This window comes from Hyaena hyaena, unplaced genomic scaffold (genome assembly GCF_003009895.1).
Source record: "Hyaena hyaena isolate Hyena2069 unplaced genomic scaffold, ASM300989v1 scaffold_721, whole genome shotgun sequence".
NCBI lineage: Eukaryota > Metazoa > Chordata > Mammalia > Carnivora > Hyaenidae > Hyaena > Hyaena hyaena.
This window is the reverse complement of record NW_024081346.1, coordinates 602717-626043: the sequence shown is the minus strand read 5'-3', so window position 1 is coordinate 626043 and position 23327 is coordinate 602717. Positions and strand designations below refer to the sequence as shown.

At 48.0% G+C, this 23327-nt stretch overlaps 1 protein-coding gene across 3 annotated transcripts in view; it reads left to right on the top strand.

Annotated features, from left to right (window-relative positions):
- SIPA1L3 (signal induced proliferation associated 1 like 3) overlaps positions 1-23327 on the top strand; it is a 249248-nt gene that overhangs the window by 83917 nt on the left and 142004 nt on the right. For all 3 annotated transcript variants that reach the window (XM_039217712.1, XM_039217715.1, XM_039217714.1), the window contains exon 2: positions 21633-21700. The gene's annotated coding sequence lies outside the window, so the exon portion shown is untranslated. The remainder of the gene's footprint in view (positions 1-21632; positions 21701-23327) is intronic.

Here is a 23327-nt window from a genome sequence, read left to right as displayed (position 1 = left end):
CGGGCTCTGTGCTGACAGCCAGCTCAGAGCCTGGAGCCTGCTTCAGATTCTGTATCTCCCTCTCTCTCTGACCCTCCCCTGCTCATGCTGTCTCTCTCTCTCTCTTAGAAATAAATAAAACATTTAAAAAAATTTAAAAAAAATCTCAGAAAAGCACAGATGGGAGACTTTAAAGGGGAAAAATCTTGTCTCTTCACTTCTCTTCTATACACACACTGTTCACACTACAAAAAAAGACTGAAAGGAAATAAATCAACATCTTTACAGCGGTTATCCTCTGGTGGGGAGCTTATGGGTAACTTTATATTCTTCTTTGTACTTTTTTCATTTTTCAAGTTTTTTATATGCATATATAAGCATAGCATACTGCTTTCATAAACAGAAAAAAACACGTTCAAAGGTAAGGAATCATGTGAGCTGTGGTTTCCGGGAATGTTGGGTAGAATTCTCCTAGGATATCGCAGTCTGTTTAATGTTTGTGTCCTGAGAAGCCTGTGTTCCAAAGTTCCTTGATGAGGTATACACTCCAGCTCTATAACATTTCTACTCAAAAATTTCTTAGTGTCAGAGTCAACTCCTTGTTATCTACCCCTCTACCTGTCCAGCCCTGCTCTACGTAGTCACACTCTCTCCCATCCTTCTCTTGAGATGAAAGAACTCCAGTTCTCTTGTGGCTTTGACCTCGAGAAAGAGCCTCATTTTTAAAGGGAGAGTAATAGTAGTAAGTCCCTCATGAGGGTCACGCATCTCAGTTCATTGCCATGTGCATACGGGTGCTTATATGGTAGCTGAAGTTATGAATAACAAAATTGAGAGCAAACCAGTTGACTTCTTTATTCAGGAACCATGGATTAAAGACCTGTTCTGGGCCAGGTACCAATGAACAAGGCAGACACAGCCCGCATCTCCACAGAGAGAGAAACACACAGCCACCCCAATGAGTCCTGTGTCCTAAATGTTCAGGAGAAGGACAGGATTTTTTTTTTTTTTTTTTTTTTTGAGCCATGGAACAGGGGCTTCCCAGAGGCTCCCCAAGGAAGTGGAGTTTAAGTAACATATTCCAGGTGCAAATGGAAAAATGAATTTGGTGGACATCTCTAGATAAGCCTTGCTTCTGAATGTTTCCAGCTGCGGGCAGGGAGCTCCAGATGGGCGTTGCTATGGAAGCATCTTCCAGTTCTCACTTCCTGACTGAGTTTATTTCCGAGTTTCCCGTGCCCGTGCCAGTTCCCAGCTGTAAATACAGACATGGTGGGGTCCCTTCTTCCTGCGGCCTCAGAGCTGTGCAGAGACCGGATGTGGCTGGAAGCCAGCCTGGGAGCCTCCTCCCGACAGTTAGCTGTGGAACCTGCCGTGTGGTGGCTTCTCTTCCATCCAGCCTCTTTTCTCTTTTCTTTGTCCTCTCGTGGGACTGTGCCAGCGTGTCCCAGCCTGTGTTTTGAAACTTTAGACCCCAGCTTGTATTTGATGAAGAAATGAGCTCATGAGGGCTTCCTCCGCCACCCAGCTACCGGAGAAGTTGAGTCCAGTCTCTTTTCATTCCGATCCCCCACTGAGGCTAGATTTGCGACCCTCCTGACAGAAACTGGGCTGGCTGTTCTTTGGGACTGTTTGTGAAGATAGGGTTTGCTGACCTGAACAAAGAAACAGCAAACAAGATGGGGGAGGGGTGTAGTTAATTGCTTATGGAGATTGAGACCTTTCAGTTACCCTTCAGTGCTTTAGAATAATAATTGCTAATGTGGGGAGAATTTACAGTGCACGAGGTATTTAAATCATTTCTAATCCTCTTAACAACCCAATGAAGTGTTTATCATTACTATCCCCATTTAACAGCTGGGGAAACTGTGGCAGGGGCAAGTTAAGTCATTGGCCAAATTGCTATTGCTGCTCTTAGAGCACCTCAAGGTTTGTCATCTTAGCGGCTCAGGCAAAAAAGGAGGACTTAATTAGAGCGTGCTGGATGGTCCGGAAAAATGAAAGCAAGGCCTCAGAAAGGACTAGTCAGTGTACTAGTCAGTTACTTGGTTGCAAATAATAGAAACACCATAAACCCTAGGGGAAAGGATTGGCTCGCGCAACTGGAAAGCCAGAGGTGGGGTCAGCTTCTGGGCTGGTTGGGCCAGGAGCTCAGGGCCATCACAGTGACCCACTTTCTTTCTGTCCTTCCATTCTTCCCTCTGATAATCAGGTCATCCTCAAACCTGGCTGCCCTGGAGGTTGCAGACTAGCTGCCCCACTAGTCCGGGTTTAAGACTCTATTCCTGGCTGGAAGAGAGGGGCGGTATCTGCCTCCAGCCATAGTGCAAAACATCAGGGCTCCTCTCTGATTGGACTAGCACAGGTCCCGTGACCTTCCCTGAACCAATCACTGGCCAGGGTGGGATCACCAACGGGCTGGTTGCTCCCACCCAGAAGCTCTTAGAAGAAGGACAGAATGGGAGCTGGGACCAGGACACAAATGCCACTATCAAGATTCTTTCCTCAGGGCTCCCCCCTGCCAGTGTCTGCTTTACTCATTCTCTTGTATTCGTCTCTCTCTCTCTCTCTCTCTCTGTCTGTCTCTACCTCTGCCTTTCCTTCTAATGGCTGGGAAACCTGGTTATCCACACCAAGTTGTATACCTTGCAGTACAGGCTCCTGAAGAGAATAGCCCTGTATTCTCTCAGCCCAAGCCCCAAACAACCCAACAACAACAAAAAAGATCTCTCCCTTTCAACTCATTAATCAGGACCAGGAAGGCTTTTCAAGACAGGCCCAGCTGAGGTCAGGCGCTGTCCTCAGGCCAGTCAGCTGTAGGCAGGGATAGGGTCATTGTTCACTCTGTCCTCTCCTGGGTACCTGCTGTGTCCTCTCCCCAGGACCTCTGGGCTGGGAGTCACTTAAGCGAGACCCTGAGGACAGTGATTAAGCTGTACTTTTTTACTACGGGAATACTCAAACTTCATTTCACTCCTGGGCCACTAGAGGATGAGGGGTGTCCCATGCAGCACCCATGTTTCCAAAGCAGTGCCCTGTGGAAAGGCCAGCCCGTGTGCCATGGCCCCTGCCTGCCTCCTGCCCCGCGCCTTGTCCTTCAGGGCTCTCCGCACCTGCCTGCCAGCCACCTGGCCTGCTTTCGCGTCCTTCAACGCATGGCATGTGTACCCTTGCTCCTGGGATGCTGCTGCTTCTCCTGGTCTCTCCCCACCCCCACCCCAATTCTGGCCTGACCGTGCTGACTCTTCTTTCAGATCTCCCCCAAGGGGCCTGCCCTCACTGTGCCTCACCCGTCATCCCTGAGCTGCTCAGCTGATATATTCAGGGCCTGTCATCCTCTCAATGATACCAGCTCCATAAAGGCAGGGACCACATCCATTTTGTTAAAGGGGTTACACTTCTGCCAGACACACACTTTACTGAATCTTGCTAAGGAAATGAACAAAATTATAATAGTAATGTAATTAAAGCAGTAGCAATGGCTAGCAATGGCTGCTTTGTAATAGGTATACTGCTAAGCACTTTTACATACAGAACTTTTTTTATATGTTTATTTTGAGAGAGAGAGAGACAGTGCTAGCGGGGGATGGGCAGAAAGAGAGGGAGAGAGAGAAAATCTTAAGCAGACTCCATGTTGCCAGCGCAGAGCTCTATGTGGGGCCTGAACCCATGAAATCATGAGATCATAACCTGAGCCAAAATCACGAGTCGAATGTTCAACCAACTGAGCCACCTAGATACCCCTACATACAAAGTTTTTCAATGATTGCTCCCATTTAACAAATAAAATAATGATAAGGGCGCCTGGGTGGCTCAGTCGGTTAAGCGTCTGACTTCAACTCAGGTCATGATCTCATGGTTTGTGGGCTCAAGCCCCGCGTCGGGCTCAGTGCTGACAGCTCAGAGCCTGGAGCCTGCTTCAGATTCTGTGTCTCTTCCTCTCTCTGCACCTCCCCTGCTCATACTCTGTCTCTCTCTGTCTCTCAATAATAAATTTAAAAAACATTAAAAATTTTTAAAAAAATGACAATAGTAATTTATAAAGCAGTGAGTGCCAGCCATTATTCTAAGTCCCTTACTTGTGTCATCTCATTGAATCCTAAAAGCCTTCTGAGGCCACATTGCTGTCTTCAGACTTCATGGCACCTCAGCACCTCGGCTGAGGTGCCTAGTAGACACAGTGACAGGATGTTGGGCTTTAGCCCTTTTTTATCCTCCTCCCCGTCCTCCACCTCCTCCTCCTTCTGTTGTTCATCAGTAGGGAACTGGATTAATTCAGTTGTCTGTACAGCAGAATGCAGCAGCTACCAAGGGGGTACCACAGTCTTGAGAGGGAGCACCTTCCCTGTCTGCAGTACACCATCAAGTATGAAAAAGGAAAGAAAAAGGGACACTTTCTAATTGTGCTTCTCATACTGGAATCCAAAGGGAGAGCGTAGGTTTTATGAAGGTGCCAATCCTGGTCAGCTCTCCAGCACTTTCTTTTAATTTTTTTTAATGTTTATTTATTTTTGAGAGAGAGAGAGAGAAACAGAGCATGAGTGGGGAACGGTCAGAGAGAGAGGGAGACACAGAATCTGAAACAGGCTCCAGGCTCTGGGCTGTTAACATAGAACTCTACACGGGCTCGAACTTACGAACCACAAGATCATGACCTGAGCCCAAGTTGGACGCTCAACCGGTTGAGCCACCCAGGTGCCCCTCAAGCACTTTTAACTCTCAGACTAGATCCTTTAGGTTTCCACAGTGGGTGCTGTGTTCCTGACTCTGTGTGTATATATATTTTATATACAGACAGACATATCCAAAATTATAATATACGTATGCATGCGCTTATTTCATCACTTTATTCAGGTCTCTGCTTGAATGGCTGGGATACTGCCTCAGACAGGCCTTCCCGAGCCCCCTAAAATGGCCTAAAGTGACCCTCCCTGTCATTTTCTTCCCGTTTTACTTTTTTTTTACAGCACTTCCCATCTGACGTTATATGTTTGTTTGCTTTGTGTGCCGTTCTCCTTACATGTGAGCTCTTTGTGTGATTGCTGGGTCTCAGCATCTAGAGCAGGGCCCGGCTCCTACCAGTTTGATAAGTGCGTGCTGAATGAATGTGAACAAGCCTGAATCGTGACTGTTTTCCCCATGTTACGGATGTGGACCTGAAGCCCCCCAGAGGCCTTGCCCTCTTCGCGTGGAACAAACGGAGGGCCCACTGCTCTTCTGACTGGAGAGGAGGCACAGAATTTGCCCTGGACTGCCATTTATGCCGTTATTTGTGCTTCCCCACTGACTCACAGTTCCTTGAGAGAGGTGGGTATAGGCCGGGTCTCCTCCGCCGGGGCCTCTGCTTGTGAAGCACCGAGAAGTGTGCGAGGGTGATGACGTTCTGGGCAGTCAGTTCATGGCGTATAGGCAGAGGGACAAAGAAGCTTCCATTTGGAAGGCCTCTCTCCCTCCTCAGGAGGATCCTTCACCTCAGCTCCCTGCTTAATATCATCAGAGTCCAATTTGCCCAAGGGGCACCCTCAGACTTGAGAAGCCGAGAATGTCGCTTATTATTTTTTCAATATTCCAGTTACCATGACAGCTTTGCTAACATCTTTTTTGCCTCCCTCCGCGCCAGGCACTCTGCCAGCCGCTTGATACCTGTTAGCTCATTTAATCCTCCCAACAGTCCTATGGAGGGTAGAAATTACTCCTCTTCCCCCCTCCCTTCTGCACTGATAAGGAAGCCTGGGACTCAGAAAGGTCAAGCAAGGAGTCATGGGTCACACAGTCGCTAAGAGGCAGAGCTGGGACTCAATTCTGGTGCTGGCTGACTACGGAGACGGAGCTCTCCTGGCCATGTGGCCTTATTGTTCCTTCATCTGTTTTTTGGGATTCTCCCAGTGACCAGAAGGGGAGGGTCTTCCTATAACGTGATATGCATTGTTAATCGTGTTGCAAAGCCCTGCTGGCTGGCAGGAGGCCTGGATGGGTTGGGGAGGAAGTGGGTGGAGCGCTTTTGCTTATTTCTCACAGACATTTGCCACACAAATGACCAGACTTCTGTTTCTCGTTGGAATTGGTTTCCATCTTGGGCAGAGGAGGGAGTTGGGTAGCGGCCAGAGGAGCCCTGTTAATCACCCAATCAGATTGGTCCCTTCTCTGCTGATAACCTTCCCATGGCTCCATCTTACCCAGAGTAAAAGCCAAAGTCCTCACTGTGGCCACCTAGGCCCCACACAGTCTGCCCCCATTACCCGTGGCTCCATCTCCTCCTTCTGTTCTCCTCACTTGCCCTGTTCCAGGCACATGGGCCTCCTCCATGTTCCACAGACACCCAAGTATGTGCCTGCCTCAGGGCCCTTGCACTCGCTCTTCCTGCTACCAGGAAAGCTCTTCTCTCATACCGGCATCCTCCCTAACATCCTAAAAGTCTTTGTTAATATGTTGCCTCCTCAGGGAGGTCCTCATCTCTCCTTTCTGTTTTTCTCTGTACCACTTAACTAACCTATCTTTTACTTATTTTATTGTGCATCTTCCCTACTAGGATCATTAGCTCCAGTGTTCTGTTCACCTGGATCCCTAGGCCTAGAACAGTGCCTGGCACTGAATGGGCACTCAGTAAACATTTCTTGAAAGAATGAAGGGGCTCACAAGTACAGAATGGTCCTGTCTTGTATTATTGTGCTGGGGGAGGAAGTGGGTGTGGGGGTGGTCCTGTTTCCACTCATCAACCCTCAGTGAGCTCCCCTTGTGCCAGGCTGCAGCTCTGACCTCAAACGCCAGGCTAAATACGTCCTAGTACTCCAAGCTGGTTTAGGTTGTGGACGGAGGGTGTATCTGCTGGGTAGAACTCAGATCCTGCAGCTATGGTCTAGCTGTAGGGGAGAGGCTGTGAGAGCCAGTTCCTGGCCTTTGTAATATTTGATAATGGGAGGTAAGCCCGGCCTTCCACCAAGACTCATAGGTGAGAAATTCCCAAATCATAAGAAATACGGGCAGCCAAAATGTTTTAATTCTTTAAACATTTTATTAAATGTGTGTGTGTGTGTGTGTGTGTGTGTGTGTGTAAATACATAAGCAAGGGCAGGCACATGCTGAAAGTGTGTAGCTAGATGAACTTTCACAAACTGAACACATTCATGTAACCAGCTCTAAAAACATTTCTAGCCCCCAGAAGTCCCTTTCCTATTCTCTCCCAGTCACTCTTCTCCTCCAAGCAAAACCACTCTCTTGATGTTTCACACCTGACTTTGAACTCTGTGTAAATGCTTCTTTGTGTCTGGCCCTTTCTAGTCAACATTATGTCCATGAGATGTCCATGTCATTGCACGTAGATAGATTCCATGTCTACTCACTACTGGTTACAGCCACAGGGAGACCTTACTGGCAGGAAGAAACCAGCCTTGAGAATTAGCTAGAGCAAAATGTGCAAAGGCCCTAGGGTAGGAATAAGCTTGGAAGGGAACGAAGGCCAGGGTGGTGGGAGCATTTGAGCAATGGGTAAAACAGAAGGAGATGAAGTTCGAGGGCTTTTTAAGCAAGAAAGCAATCTGATGTGATCCCTGTTTGATTTGATCACTGTGGCTGTGTGTGGAGAATAGGACCTAAGAAGGCAAGAGGGGACTCCAGACCACCAGCAGGGAGCTGATGGAGTTGTCCAGGTGGAAGTTGAGGGTGATAGCTTGGCTTAGAAAAGAGGAGAGGGCGCCTGGGTGGCTCAGTCAGTTAAGCATCCAACTCTTGGTTTCAGCTCAGGTCACAATCTCACATTTCATGAGTTCGAGCCCCATATCAGGCTCCACGCTGACAGTGCAGAGCCTGCTTAGGATTCTCTCTCCCTCTCCCTCTGCACCTCCCTCTCTCGCTATATTGGTCTCTCTCGAAATGAATAAACTTAAAAAAAATAAAAATAAACTTTAAAAAAGAGGAGAAAAGAAATGGATTCAGGATATATTTTTGGAGACAGGGGCAACAGAACCTGCCAGTGAACTTGCCATGGAGGCCGTGGAGGATGAGGGAAGGGCAGACAAAGGATTCCGTTGTGTCTGCATCACAATTTGTTGGCTGCTCCCTGCTAACAGGCACTCAGGTTGTCTCCCATTTTCCTCACTCAGAGAGGACACTCCAGTCAACACTCACATCTGCACGTCGTTTTTGAGCGGGGTCTCAAAGGATCAAGGGCAAGGTCATCCAGGCAGAGGGAACTGCTTGAGCAAAGGCTGGGGCTTCCCCCACACCAATTCCAGCTCAGACTGGAGCGTAGGTGGCAGAACGGTAGCAGAGGACCTGAATCGAGGGGACTTGCTGCCTGTTTTGAGATGTTCTTCCATGCTCTCCTGTCCCCCACCTCCCCCAGAGCTGCTTTCTCATTGGTTCCCCTCCCCTCTGCAGGTCAGTCCAGAGCTTCTGCCGGGGATGCAGTAGCAGGTGCTTATACTGGAGTTGCTGCCACACGCGGGGCCCTTGCTCTCTGCGCGAGGTCAGCTTTGTTTTCATGTCTCGTGAGTCACAGTGGGGCTTAAAAGCATTGGCTGGCGAGGCCTTTGGTTTGGGTCCAGACGTAGAGGATGCCTGGCCTGCAGGAAATGAATGAGAAGGCCTCTCGTTTGTATGAGCTGGATTCTTTTGTCCTTTGTCCCCTGTTCCCTCCTGTTTCTTGTCTCTGGCCTTGTTCTTGAGAGTGTGGGGCCCTCGGGCGGCAGCTGCTGCAGGGCTCTCTCACCTTTTCTGAGAGACTTTGGGCGTTTGGGAGACTCAGGGCCACTCGGCTAGAGAGGGCAGCTCAGCCAGCATGAGTCTAAAACAGTGTGACCTGCACGCATCTGAGGAGAGTGAGCCCCTGCCCCTGTGTCTCTCTGCCATCCATGCCCTCAGGTCCCCGAAGATCTGGCTGCCACCATGGCTTGGGCATCTTTCCTGTGCTATTGGGAGAGGCCGGCCAGGCTGACTTGTCAAAATTGCATCTCTGGGAGTCTGTTCTGCCTGCCCAAGGGCTGTAGAATAGGAGGAATTGTGGATCACGAGGAGGTAAAATCTGACATGCTTCAGCTCATACTAGGTCAAAATAAAAAGGGGGCGGGGGGACAGCCTTGAAGGAGGAAAATATAGGGCATTAATGAGCTCAGCTAAGTACTCTCCCAGGTTGCTAGAGGACGTGTGAATCATTGCAACCTCTTTAGAAGGCAGCCTGAAAAAGATTTTTTATTTATTTTCGAATGAGCAGAATGTGCACGTGATACAACATTCAGATGGCACCCAGAAAGTAAGTCTCCCCCCACAACCCACCCACTGTAACCTGGTTCCCCTCCCACGAGGACACCCATTTCAGGTGTGTTCTCCCAGAGATACTCAATACAAAACCAAGCACGTGTCACATATACAGCTCTACACCTTGATCTTGGAACCCCTCCCATAATATAAGTATATAATATCCATAAATAGTCTTCAGTACAGCACTCTCACTCCTGAGAATCTACCCTATAGAAAAAATGGTCCCAGTGCCAAAGGATGTTCATTACAGGGGCAAACCAACCAACCAACCCTCAGAAATAAAATAAATGCCAACTTTTCAGGGAGTGATTGGGTAAAATATGGTACATCCATACTGTGGAATATTAGCTGCTAAAAAAGGAGTGGGTAAGACCCACTACTAGTTGATTTGGAGGCATTTTTCTGAGAATAGTTAAGGGAAAACAGGATCCAGAAAAGTAAATATGATATGACCCCACTTAAGGGAAATACATATCTGTGTTGTATTTGAGTGGTGATGTCACACTCCATTCTCTCCCATGGCACATGGCCTGCTCAGCCCAGCATTCTGTCTAGAGGATGTTACAGTATCCTTAATTGTGGTCCAAACAAACTTCATACGTTACTCAACATTAAAGACCCCTTGGGAGGGTGCTTTGGCCACAGGTGGAGAGTCCATGGTGTTGGGGAACCCTCACTTGGACCTCAGACGAAGAGAGGCTAACATGGGTGCCATGTGGGAAGTCCCTTCTAACTGACCATCATGGGCACTTTGACCTACTTCCCAGTCTCCTTAGAATGAATAAAACAGCGTTTGGTCAACTGTTTGAAGTATTCAGTGCTACCAGATCTGCCGCTCGTGAGAATAACACAGGAGAGTTACAGAAATGCTGAAGTTGAGGCATCAGGTCCCTGGCTATGTTCCAGATGAAGCTTCTTGGGACCGGCAGCACAGGGGACAATTTTCCTTACGTCCACAGCGAAGCCCACCGCGCAAGAACCATGCGGTGAAATGTTCCTCACGCCCCACTCTTAAACCAGATAAGCCCTACTGCTGGGGAAAGTGGACCTAGAAGGAATGTTCTGGGTGGACACATCCCCACAACACCATTGCTTACTGCTCCAGGTGCACTGTTTGCCCTGTGGTCTGCGGACCTAGAAGGAATGTTCTGGGTGGACACATCCCCACGACACCATTGCATTACTGCTCCAGGTGCACTGTTTGCCCTGTGGTCTGCGGTGGCAGTGACCCTGGAGATGTTCTCTGTGAGACTCTGCTTTCCTTCCCCTTTCCTACTTCTGGTTCCAGGATGCATTTCTAGGGCCCTGGTGTTTCCCTCAGAATGGGTGTGGCTGGCAGTGGTTTGGAGCTAATGACCCCTTTGAGTTATAACTTGTCCTCTGCTGGTCTTCACTTGTAGTGGCTGTTCTTAAAGGGAAAGGCATAAAGGTCAAATTGAGGCTTCCTGCCCTGACTAGACCATGTTTACTCACAGTGCTTTCTCCCCTTCTTCTTTCTTTTTTTATGTTCATATTTTTTTGAGAGAGCGAGCGAGCGCACGCACGTATAAGCCAAGGAGGGGCAGGGAGAGAGGGAGAAAACATCGCAAGCAAGCTCCCTTGGGAAGACAGAGGACACTTCCTGTCTCTGGAGCAGCATCTCTTCCTTTCTTTCCTCTCCTCCTTTTGTTGATCCCAAGTAAGAGCTCCCTTCTTGCTGGCTTACCTGTTTCTCTGCACCCCTTAGAGATGCAAGGACCTTGTTGTTACTGACTTAGAAGTTTTACCTTGCTTAGGGGGTGTGTGTGTATAAAAGGATTTGAGCAGATGGGAGTTGATGTGTTTAGTGGACCACTCTACCAGTGGATGGGAGAGAAACAGGTATGGGTACGGATATTATGTTGATAGGTAAGGATCTGTGTGTGTGTATATACGTGAAGAGAGGGAACTTAACATCTTTACTGAAAATACAAAGATGTGCCCCACAACAAAAGCCAGGCAGTGATTTTGTTCATTTATTCAATTCATTTAACAGGCATTTGGTGACCTGCTCCTGTTTGTGCACAATGTGAACCTGGCAGAAAAGCCACTTTGGAAAAACTCACGAGACATGTGCATCTTCCTTTTCGGCCTCACTCTCATGGCCAGCCCATCCGCGAGGCCTGTGTGTCCTCGATTTGAAATTCACGTCTTTACCAGCCTCCTCCTCTCCACTCCTTTGCCCTCGCCCGGGTCCCAGGCACCACCTCCTCTCCTGGGATAGTACAGCAGCCACCTCATCATTCTCCCTGCTTCTTTTAAACACTAACCATCTCTGTTCAACAGCCAGAGAAACCTTTCAGAAATGTAGATCAGAACACATCACTCTCCCGCTTCCCCGCATACTTAGAATAAAACGTGTGTGTCTGACCATGGCTCACAAGGCCCTCTGGGTGTCTGCCACGTCCGGGAGCGTTCCCTCCTGCGCTGCACCGATCTCACCACACAGGCCTCCCGCAAGTTTCCCTGAACAGCCTCCCACATTCTCCTCCATCTCCTGGGAGACTCTTTTTTTTTTTAAACTTTCATTAGAGACTTTATTAACATAGTGATTGAATCACAGTAGCCCTTTGAGTGCCTTTTAATTGAGATATAATTCATATGCCATAAAATTCACTCTTTTAAAGTACACAGTTCGGTGGGTTTTGGTGTTTTCACAAGGCTGTGCAACCACCACCAGTATCTAATTCCAGAACATTTTCCTTGGCCCAAAAACAAAACAAAACAAAACTGTACTCATCAGCAGTCATTCCCCCACACCCCCACCCCCTCGTCCCAGCCCCTACCAACCACTAATCTACTTTCTGTCTCTGGATTTGCCTCTTCTGGACATTTCATATACATGGCATCATACTTGTCTTTTGCGACTGGCTTCCTTCACTCAGCATAATGTTTTCAGTGTTTCACCCATGTTGGGCATGAATCAGTGCTTCCTTCTTTTTATGGTTGAATAATATTCCATTGTGTGGATGTGCCACTTTTTGTTTATCCATTCTTCTGTTGGTGGGCATTCTGGGAGACTCTTTACTTTTTTTAAATGTTTTAATGTTTATTTATTTTTAGAGAGAGAGAGACAGAACATGAGCAGGAGAGGGACAGAGAGAGAGAGAAGGAGACGCAGAATCTGAAGCAGGCCCCAGGCTCTGAACTGTCAGCACATAGCCCAACTTGGGGCTCGAACTTGGGAACGATGAGATCATGACCTAGGCCGAAGTCGGCCACTTAACCGACTGAGCCACCCAGTCTTCTACTCCTCATGTGACTGCTTTGTCCTTTCTCTTCAGTTCCAGGCTAAAATCCACCCTGGTCTCCTACATGGTACTTCTCACCATTCGTACTCATACATGTTTTTATTTGCTTATTTGCTTATTTTCTGTCCCCTGTTCTGGACTCTAAGGTTTATAAGGGCAGGGACTGTGCTACCATATCTAGCACCCTAGCGTGCACAGTGTTCCGCCCAGGGGAGTGCTGCATAATTAATGAATGACTCGGTAGCTCTCCTGTAGTTCTTATTTTATCTCCTCATAGAGCAAAATGGCTGTAACCCCGTTCTGTGGGAATTTCGGTACCTAGCTTTCTGCCTGCTGTTGAGGAGACATTGAGGGTCCTCTACAGCATGAGGACACTTTAATGGTGGCAGGTTTCTAGAGGGACTTCTCTGGTGTGGAACACCGTCCCATTGGCCATCTGCTGTGTAAGACCCTAGCATCCTTTGAAAGTACACTCGGCTGCCGGTAGCAGAGACCAGAAACAACAACAGTTTACATTCCACGGAAGGTGGTGTCTCTCATGATTAAAGTGTCCAGAGAGGCTAGCAGTCCACGGCTGATGTGGTAGCTCCACAGACGTCAGGAAAAACAGGATCATTCTGTCTTTCTGCTTCACCCTCCCCAGCAGAAGGCTTTCATCCCAAAGGTGGCACCATGGTCCAGTATGACTCCTGGAGTCAAGCCGGTGAGTCTGAATCCAGATGGGAATTGGGGGGAGGAGCACAAAAGTGTAGTCCTCTCCATGTATCTGGTGAGATTTTCCTTAAAGCCCCACAGCAATTTCCGCTTGCCTCCTGTTGGCCACCCCTAGCTGCAGGGCAGGTCGAGAGATGTAGTATTAGCTGAGCACTCGGAGAAGAAAGGGAAGGATGGCTACTGGGTTAGCAGCTAGCACCCAGTAGGTCCATTTCCTGGCCCTGAAGCCAGCTTCTCCTCCCTGGCCTGGACCTTCAAGCTTCCTTCCTTCCCTGAGTGGCCAGAATCTGAGTTTAGTATCTAGTGGAGCAGAGAGTGGGGTGTTGAAGCTTTTCACAGGCCGTCCATCCAAAAAATTCATGTCACAATGGTAGTTCACCTTTATTGAGCGTTCACTGTGTAATAGGTTCTATTCTAAATATTTTTCGTAGAAGGGCATCTGGGTGGCTCAGTCAGTTAAACATTCGACTCTTGATTTCATCTAGGTCATAATCCCAGGGTCTTAGGATCGAGCCCCACATCAGGCTCCATGCTGAGTGTGGAGCCTGCTTAAGATTCTCTCTCTCTCTCTCTCTCTCTCTCTCTCTCTCTCTCCCCCCCCCAAATAAAAAATAAAAACCTAACAAATAAATAAACATTTTCCTAGAGTGAATTATTTAGTCCTCACAACACCCCAATTATTATTTATTATCCCCATTTTATAGGTGAGCAAACTGAGACACAGATATGTTGAGTAACACTAGATGTTCTCACTAATGATGTTTTTTTTCATTCTTCCCTTTCAATACCTTATGAATAAAAGGATTAAAAAATAAAGACTGACCTATTTTGGTAGATTGACCACTCTTCCATCTTCCATCTGATTAGCTTAGATCTGTGGGAGTGCTTTGTGGAAAAGCACCCGACGGTCAACCACATTGACGAGCTGTTTTTATGGAGTGCAGGAAGGGGCTTAACTGTTGGCACATCCAGCAAATGCCTGGTGACAGGAAGAAAAAGGACCCACAAGCTCTGCAGGATTTCCCCAGCCCGGGAGCCTGGGGCCAGCAGACCCCAGTGCATTTGTGCCAGTGGGCTGGGCTCGGCCCTTAAAATCACAGTCTCCCTGACGGCTCTTACAAGTCCATAAGGAGAAAGAAGGCAGCTCACAGTTCAGGTCCTCCGAGAATTAATTCAGACACCACGTCATCTCTAGATGCCTGTGATCAGCCACGCTTAGCAGAAATCTCTGATTCCCAGAGTTCATCTCTGAGTCCTTTTGAGACACCTTCAAATCCATGTTCATGGCTGCTCGCACTCTCCACAGCCCGTGACAGCCAGTCTGGCTGTGGCAAGGTGTTTTAGTTTGGCATACATTCGGCTGCAGGTATTGGCCTGAAACAGGCGGCATTGTCATTTCAGCACATAAGACCCTGTGTGTCAAGTAACATCTGGAGGGAGAGGATGTGGTGGTTCAGTGGTGTGGCAGAAGCCATGGTCAACACCAGCACTCCTCTGACTCTTGCCCCCTCATGGCCACAGATGGCTGCTGCACCCACCTTCCCCAGGGCCCAGAGCACCCAGAGAGTTCAGTCCTGTTCTGGCAGAATAGTATTCTGGGGACAGGCGGGACCCTCGCAAATCCAAATATCACATCTGCATTCCAAGCTGGTGAAGGGACAAGACTGTGTGACTGAGTCTTTTTTTTTTTTTTTAGGTTTATTTTTGAGAGAGAGACAAAAGAGCAAGCAGGGGAGGGGCAGAGAGAGAGGGAGAGAATCCCAAGCAGGGTCCACACTGTCAGCACAAAGCCCAGTATGGGACTCAAACTCATCGACTGTGAGATCATGACCCGAGCCGAAACCAAGAGTTGGACGCTTAACCCTCTGAGCTACCCAGGCACCCCTGAATGAGTCTTTTTGTGAGGAGAACACTCTCCTAGAATTCCTGAGTGAGAAACCCTCACCTACACCAGCATGAAGATATGCTCCTGCATTCTCTTCTAGGCACACTCATATTTTGATGCATCTGAAATTGATGTCTGGATATGGAATCAGATGTGTTTCGGGGCTGAGCCCATACTCTTAACTACTGTGTTGGCAGTTCTGGAGCCAGACCAACTGGGTTCAGATCCCAGTGGATTAGTGCTATCTACTTGCTGTGTGATCTTGGGCAAGTTGCCTCTCTGTACCTCAGTTTGCTGGTTGGTTAAAAATGGGGATGCCAATGTGGATGGAACTTGAGGGTGTTATGCTGAGCGAAATAAGCCAGGCAGAGAAGGACAGATACCATATGTTTTCATGTATAGGTGGATCAGGAGGGACTTAATGGAGGACCATGGGGGAGAAGAAGGGGAAAAATAGTTGGGGAGAGGGAGGGAGACAAACCATGAGAGACTCTTGAATGCTGAGAACAAACTGAGGGCTGATGGGGGTGGAGGAGAGGGGACGGGGGGGTGATGGGCATGGAGGAGGGTACTTGTGGGGATGAGCACTGGGTGTTAATATGGAAACCAACTTTACAATAAACTACTTAAGAAAAAAAATGGGGATGCCAGCAAACCCTCTTCACAGGGTTGTTCTAAGGGTCAAATGAGTTGATAGTTAACTGAAAACAGTGCCTGGCATGTAGTCAAATCAAAGCAAAAACCTCATGCTTTAAACCAGAGCGAGAATTTGCAAGGCCACATGGGTCTGGGAACTCGGCAGGGAATCCCAGACCCCAGTCAGTGGGGAAGTGAAGTGTGTCACTGAGGTTACCATCTCTTCCTCTTTATAAGAAATTGCCAGCTGCTCTCTCAAAATGTCTGTTCCTAGGTATGCTCCCACCCGCGGTGACTGAGAGTTCCCCTTAGTCTACAACTTCAGTAAAGATCGGTGGTGTCAGAGTCTGACATTTTGGCCAGTCTGCTGTGCATGAAGTGGTCACACCTTGCTGCTTTCCCGCAGCAGTTTCTCTGCAGAGGTCTGTCTTGAACCACTGTACTGCAGTACTTAGGTTAGGCTGGACTCGGGACAGCCATTGGGCCCCCGGCACAGTGAAGTCCTCAGAGCTCTATATCATGATGCTTATTTTCTGTGGGGGGCATGGGAGGGGACAGGAAATTAGGATGTGAGACCCTCGAAGTCAGAGACCCAGCCTTAGTCATATCTGCGGACTGAATCAGTGAAAGAACTGGTGCTAAGTCATTAGTGTGTTATTAATAGAATATAGGCCATAAGAGAAAACATGATTAATTGCAAGATGATCTCAGCGGCTGCCATACAGGATAGCAGTCGAGGGCCTAGATTTTCCCAAGGCAAAGTCTTTTCTTCGCATAGCAGCTTTTTCTTTGTTGGCAGGTGGGTAGAGGCTGTTGAATGAACAGATTATTTTCCTAGATCCCTATTTTAAAGACGGGATGAGGATGGGCATAATGGAATCTTCTCTAAATGGAAGATGATTGAACCTCTTTATTAATAGGTGGGTAGGTCCCTGTGGCCCAATGTGAAGCTCTGGTAAAGTCTAGAAAGGAGAAGGCAGTTCTCCTTTACCTTAAGTCTAAATGCCTAGATCAGCCACACACAGCGAGCTGCATGGAGGAGAAAGGTCTGACCGCTCCCATGAGCACTCACTTAGGAGGAGTGCGTGTACCCCCGGCGATCTTAGCTGGTGGATAAACACTGGCCAGGGTGTTCAGAACAGGCTATAAGAGAGCACCGAAGCTGCCATCTCCGGGCACAGGGAGAGAAAAGAGCTGGTGCCCGGTCCTGCCCGCTGGAAGAGCAGGCCCAGCCACCATCGTAACCTCTGACCCGTCACATCAGCCACCACTTCTTTACCTGGTCCGCAGGGAGGACCAAGTCGAGGGGAGTGGAGAGGTGAAAGCAGATGATCCTTTCCATCAGGCTGAGATCGAAATACAAGGGAAGACTAGAAATGTGAGGCCCTGAAGTACAGGAGCAGAAAGGCCTCGGTGCGCGGGCCGCTTTTGGATCAGAGAGCAGCGCCCTGGTTGGTTGCCCCTGCAGAAGCACCTCACGCGGAGCCGTGGCGATAGTGCCTGCTTCGTCAGGTGTCAGTGAGGATCAAAACCAAGGTCAGTAACATGTAAATACTTTGAAATGTGATAGAAGAGATTGGCTTTCCATATGTTATCGTGAAGTGGTAGAACTTCGGTCGGATACTTCCCTGAAAGCCCAGTTTTTAAGGCAGAAAAAACCTGGAGCTGCTGTTGCTAAATGGGAGCGTGGGGGCCTGCAGCCTCCCCCACTGCCTCCCCTGAGGTCCGCACCTTCCGGGGCTCTAGAGAGGCCTGACTCTGCCTCTCCCAGCCCTGGGCCCAAACAAGTCACATAAGCGTTCTGAACCTCAGTTTCCTTATCCATCAAGTGGATAGTTCAAACTGGATCAGCGTGTTCTTCACCCAGTTCCTATGGACAGGGGCTTCAGAGCCCTTTGACATTTTGGAAACAGTATTTTGTGGAGTCCCCCCCCGCCCTTTCAGGAGAGACATGGCATAGTTTTGTTTTGTCAGCTTCTTAGAAAGGATCGTGTTCACTGAAACATGAAGGAATGCTGTATTGATTTCTGAGGTCCCTTCCGGTTTCATCAGTCAGTTACTTCTGTTTAAAATGACAGAATCTTCCCAACTCAAACTGGCTTAAACTGCATAAGGAAATTAATGGCTTTGGGACCTGAAAGTCCCGGAGCTGGCCGGACCGGAGCCAGCACTCCAGTATTCTTGTCAGGAAGCTACCCTTATCCACTTCTGGGTTCTGTCAGGGTTCTGTCTCTCTCAGCTTTGACTTCATTCTCCTGTGCCCCCCACCTCCCAGGTAGCAGAGAGGCTTTCAGCATCCCCTACCTTCCATCCCATCCCTTTCCCCCCAGTAATTTCGGCAAACTTTCCAGGGCCTACTCTGATTGGCCCTGCTTAGATCATGTGTCTCTCCCAGAGCCAATCGCTGTGGGGAAAGGGAGGTGCGAGTCAGGCCAAGCTATCATCCCCTCATCCTCAAGTCCTGTCACCTAGGATTCTGTTTCTTGGAATAAACCCTGGGAAGTGAGATGCGAGGCCCCTCGACCAGGTGGGCTGTTGCTCTAGCGAGTGTGCTTGGATTGATGCAGCAAGTCCAAGGGCATCCACCCTTCCCAGGTGGTTTGAGAAGGGGCTCTGGGAGATCTGTGGTCCTGGCCGAAGTACTGACCGTGTAGCCCACCTTTGCTGTCTTTTCCACAGCCCCTCAGCATCCTCCTCTCTGCTCTGGCCCCTCCCCTGTATGAGGGGCCCCACACTGATGAATATGATAGCTCCCTCCAGTCAGAGACGTGGCACCACCACACGTCACCTCTGATGTGCCTTTAAAGAGCCATATACATCACTCTAGAGAAAGCAAGGAGGAAGAGTGAGAGTGGCAGAAAAGCAATTTCCGCTGTATTTTAAAAGGCAGCTATTAAAATTTTACAGGAGCTTTATTGCAGGGGCTTTCTGATCATCCCAGGAATTTTTTTTAATGGAAAGTCTGGTGATAAAGGAAAATGTTCTGGGTGCTTCTGGTTCCCTCCTGCCCTGTCAAGCATCTTGAAAATCGCAATTGTCAGGGCCTCACAGACCAGCTTAGGGAAAGCCAGCTACCCAAGAGACTATTTCTGAGTTTTTAAAGAGTGTGTGTTTTTCTGTATTTGCTGTTTCTATGTATAGTAACTGTCTAATTTTATTTTGTGTTCCCCTAAATGGCTTGGTGGTGAGCTAAGGGAATTGTCAAGAACTGCACTCAACTCTGCCCTTCTGTGTTAATTGAGTCATTTGGTTTTGTGAACAAATGGAAATTCAGGTCAATCTGCTTTAAGTATTAAAAGAAATATTTGCATTTACTGCCTGGGACATTGTACACTGAATGGCTTCAGGTGTGGCTAGATCTGGAGCCTTACATGAGGTTGCCAGGACCCTGTTTCCTTCTACTTCCTGGCTCTGTATTCTTCTGTGTTGCTTTTGTTGTCAGATAGGCTCTGAAGCAGCTCTACATATACATCCAGCCAGCTAAGTGGCACCCCAAGAGAAATAAACCATCTCTTTACCTATAGTCCCAGGACATGTCCTGAGCCTGATGTTTATTCAACCTAATCATCGTGGCTTCAATGCTAGGACCACCCTGAGCCATCTCTGAGGCAAGGAGCAGGGGGATGGGGTTCAGTGGCTTTATTGGCCAGCCTGGATTGTAGGACTAGCCCTCCACGACCCCTTCCCATGGAGCTATTCACAAGGATCTGAATCTGCCTCACACTCCCCAGTTAATTACCTTCCCCAGGAACCTGCTCCACCTTTACCCTATCAGGATTCTTCATCCTGGGTCCATAGACCCTTAAAGGGTCCTTGGATAGAATTTAGAGGATTGTGAAGTTGGCTGGGAAAAAATTTGCGTGTTTAGTCCCTCTACCATCTGGAATTTGGCATTTCCTTTTGTTCAGAATGAGGGCCAAAGCTACAATTGTATTGTGATACCTGTGACTTTGTCGCCACTAGAAATTAAAAATATTTCCGTATCACATTACAGTTGTTGCAGATATTGCAAAATATCATTTACACTCATCTGTTTCTAAATTACTATGGTTATTGGAAGCACCACTAGGATCTTATAATTTAAAGCATTCATAAAGAAGCACGAATATTACTGTATCTCAGATTAGGTTTTATTTTACAGATACTTTGATGTCTTAATATAATTGGTTTCCTTTATAGCCTTGGGTATTGTATTTTGTTCACTTAAAAACATGATTCTGAGAAGGAGTCCACACTCGTCTTTAGCAGGCTACCAACAGGACTCTCTGGCATGAGAAAGGTTAAGAAGCCCTTTTGGTTTTGCCAGGAACCTCTAGGAGCAAGATTACTGAAGATATCCTGGTCTAGGAACCAGGTTCCTAGACTCTGGAGAGCTGGCTAGCTACTCGCTAGGTTTCCTTCCTGGGAGCTTCCTGGAGGAGCCGGCTGGAGTTTGAGCTCAGCCTTGCTGTTTGAGTAGCATTTGGACATGGTGCTCTTGGGGAAAGCGAGGCATCATCTGACTGTAATTAGCTGTTTCTTCACTGACCGTCATGACCACTGGCCCAGCCACATGGTCAGGAGCAGGCTCTGGATCCAGGCTGCCTGAGTTCATTCCAGCTGGCATATACTTTTGACTGGTGGGCAGCCTCAGTTAGTGGGTTTTTTACCTACTCTGTGCCTCAGTTTCCTTTTCTGTAGCATGAATGTAATCATAAACATCGATTTCTTAGGGTTATTGAGAGAGTGAAATGAGTCACCACATGTCTCATAGAACACGGCCTGGCACATGGGTAGTGAGAGTCATTATTTAATGGCCATTCCTTATAGGAAGGTTCTAGATTATCCCCTCACATCTCATTTCCCTGACTTAGTAAGTACCTGCCCTAAGCTGAAACATGAGGGTGAACAATACAGACAGTGGAGGCATTCATTCATTCATAAAATATCTATTCAGATATGAACAACCATTCTAAATATTCAAAAACATAAATTAATAATATAAAGTTTTCATGAAATATCCATTCAAATAGGAACAACCATACTAAATATTTTAAAACATAAATTTATAATATGAAGTTACAAGCCAGGACAAGCACTATTTATCTCTGCCACTCTTCTACTCAAAATTGTCTGAAAGAAATATCCTTTTTTTAAAAATTTTTTTGATGTTTTATTTATTTTTGAGAGAGAGAGAGAGAGCGAGCATGAGCCGGGGAGGGTCAGAGACAGAGGGAGACACAGAATCGGAAGCAGGCTCCAGGATCTGAGCTGGCTGTCAGTACAGAGCGCGACGTGGGACTCGAACCCACGAGTCATGAGATCATGACCTGAGCTGAAGTCGGATGCTCAACCGACCGAGCCACCCAGGCGCCCCTGAAAGAAATATCCTTATAGTGGCCTTCCATCTGCCCCCGTCACCTCCCTGCCCTCATCTCCAACCACTCAGCCCCTCACTCACCCTGTGCCAGGCACATGTGCCTCCCGCTGCTCCTAAAATGCTCCACACACATTCCCTGCCTCAAGTCCTTTGTACTGGCCATTCCCATGGCCTGGAAGGCTCTTGCACAGATAGTCACACAGCCTTTGGTCCTCCTGAATTAGTGTCTGTTCCCTGACCACTCTGGCAAGCAGCAGGCTCGTCATTCTCCTCGCCCTGCTTAGTTTTCATCAAGACACTTACTACTCCCTGACTCCGCATCGTCTGTTTGTTTTATTGTCTTCCTCCCTTACTGGAATGTCTTCTCTCCGAGGACAGCAGCGTTGTCCTGGCCCCTGGTGTTCCCTTGGTGCCTAGCACAGAGCAGGTGTTCAGTAAACGTTTGTTGAAGGGGGTGAATTTGTGAATGATGGAAACTGCAGCAGGAAGGCTCAGGCTGGCCAAAGACATGACCTTGTGTTGTTTTTCTCCGCAGATGCACAGCCTTTGACAGTGGCTTCCCTGGGACCCTTAGGGAGCACTAGTGTCCAGAACACACTGAGGGTAAGTACAGTGCGGCTGCCTGTTTGCTTAAATTTTACAACTAATCCAGAGGCCTCTATTATTTTTAAAAAGTACTTGAAAAAGTATCGAGGGATAAATGGAAGTCTCCTTCTCTGTCCTACCCGTCACACCTTCCCTCAGGGCTAATTACGTCAGCAGTCAGGTGCTTGTCCTGGTCCCACGTAACACACATGCGCACTTACATACTCTGCAGCCCAAAGAGAAAAGAAGCCGTGCTGTATGTGGGTGCTTCCGCAGCGTGTTTCCCACCGTCCCCAGCAGCAGAGCGTCCTAGAGAGCTTTGTTCGTAGCACACATCCGTGTATCACACCCTCTCTTTTTTAATTCAGTTTTTTAAATTTACACAGAATAAAGTTCACTCTTTGGCGTACAGCTCTCTGAGCGTGAGCAAATGCATTGGTTGTGTGACTGCCCACCACCATCAAGACACAGAACGTCCCTGTCACCTACCCCGTGCTGGTGTGCTGTTCTTCTCTAGGCTGAAGATACAATGTAGGGACTGACACAGAATTAAAAAGTGTGCATATAGCAAATACCTGTGACATAAAGATTTTGAATATGTTACAATTAGGCTTCTGGGGACTTCCCTAGTGAACATCCTGGTTTGTGTCTTTGGCATAGGTACAGCAGTGACACTCAGTTGCTAGTGGGTTGTTCCAAAACAAGTTCCAGCCTTTGTTGGCAGGATGCTGTGAGGGTGCTTGGGGGTGAGCGCACTGTCTGATCCTCGAAGCACCAAAAGCCCCTAATCGTATGGAAAGTGGAGAACAGAAGATTCTGGCATCCAGACTCTGCATGATTCATGTAACCGTGATGTTGGCTGAGTTGCAGCAACCAGCGGGTCAAGCTTTGGCAACCGAGTGAATCTAGATAGCAGCTTCTCTTCTTGGCTGCTTATTGGGCCTCTTCACCTTCCTTCATCCTGACCTGAGCATCTGCCCAGGGACCTGAGCGTGTTCATGGGACAGTCTCAAGAGGCCACATTTCTATTAAAGGATGCTTTTCAGCACAGTTCTTTACTAGCTCTTTAATTTTGAAGGAATTTTAGACTCCAGAAAATTTATACAAAGTGTACAGAAAGCTCATGTATCTACCCTTCACCCAGCATCCCCTAATGTTAATGTTACCACCAGGAAATGAGCACTGGTCCAGTCCTGTGAACTAAGAGGTTTAGTCAAGTTTTACTAGTTTTCCACCAGTGTCTTGTCTTTTCTTTTCAAAAAAAATTTTTTTAACGTTTATTTATTTTGGGGAGAGAGAGAGTAGTGGGGGAGGGGCAGAGAGAGTGGGAGACACAGAATCTGAAGCAGGCTCCAGGCTCCACACTGTCAGCACAGAGCCCTAGGCGGAGCTCAAACCCACAAACTGTGAGATCATGACCTGCGCCAAAGTCGGGTGCTTAACCAACTGAGCTACCCGGGCACCCTGCGGATGTCCCTTTTCTGATCCTATCCAGGATGCCACACTGTGTTTAGTCATCATGTCTCCTTAGTCACGTCCAGTCTGTAATGGTTCCTTAGCCTTTCTTTGTGCTTCATGACCATGACCTTTGAGCACCTACTGTCACGTTCTAGGTACTGGGGATTCAGGAATGAACAAAGCAGAA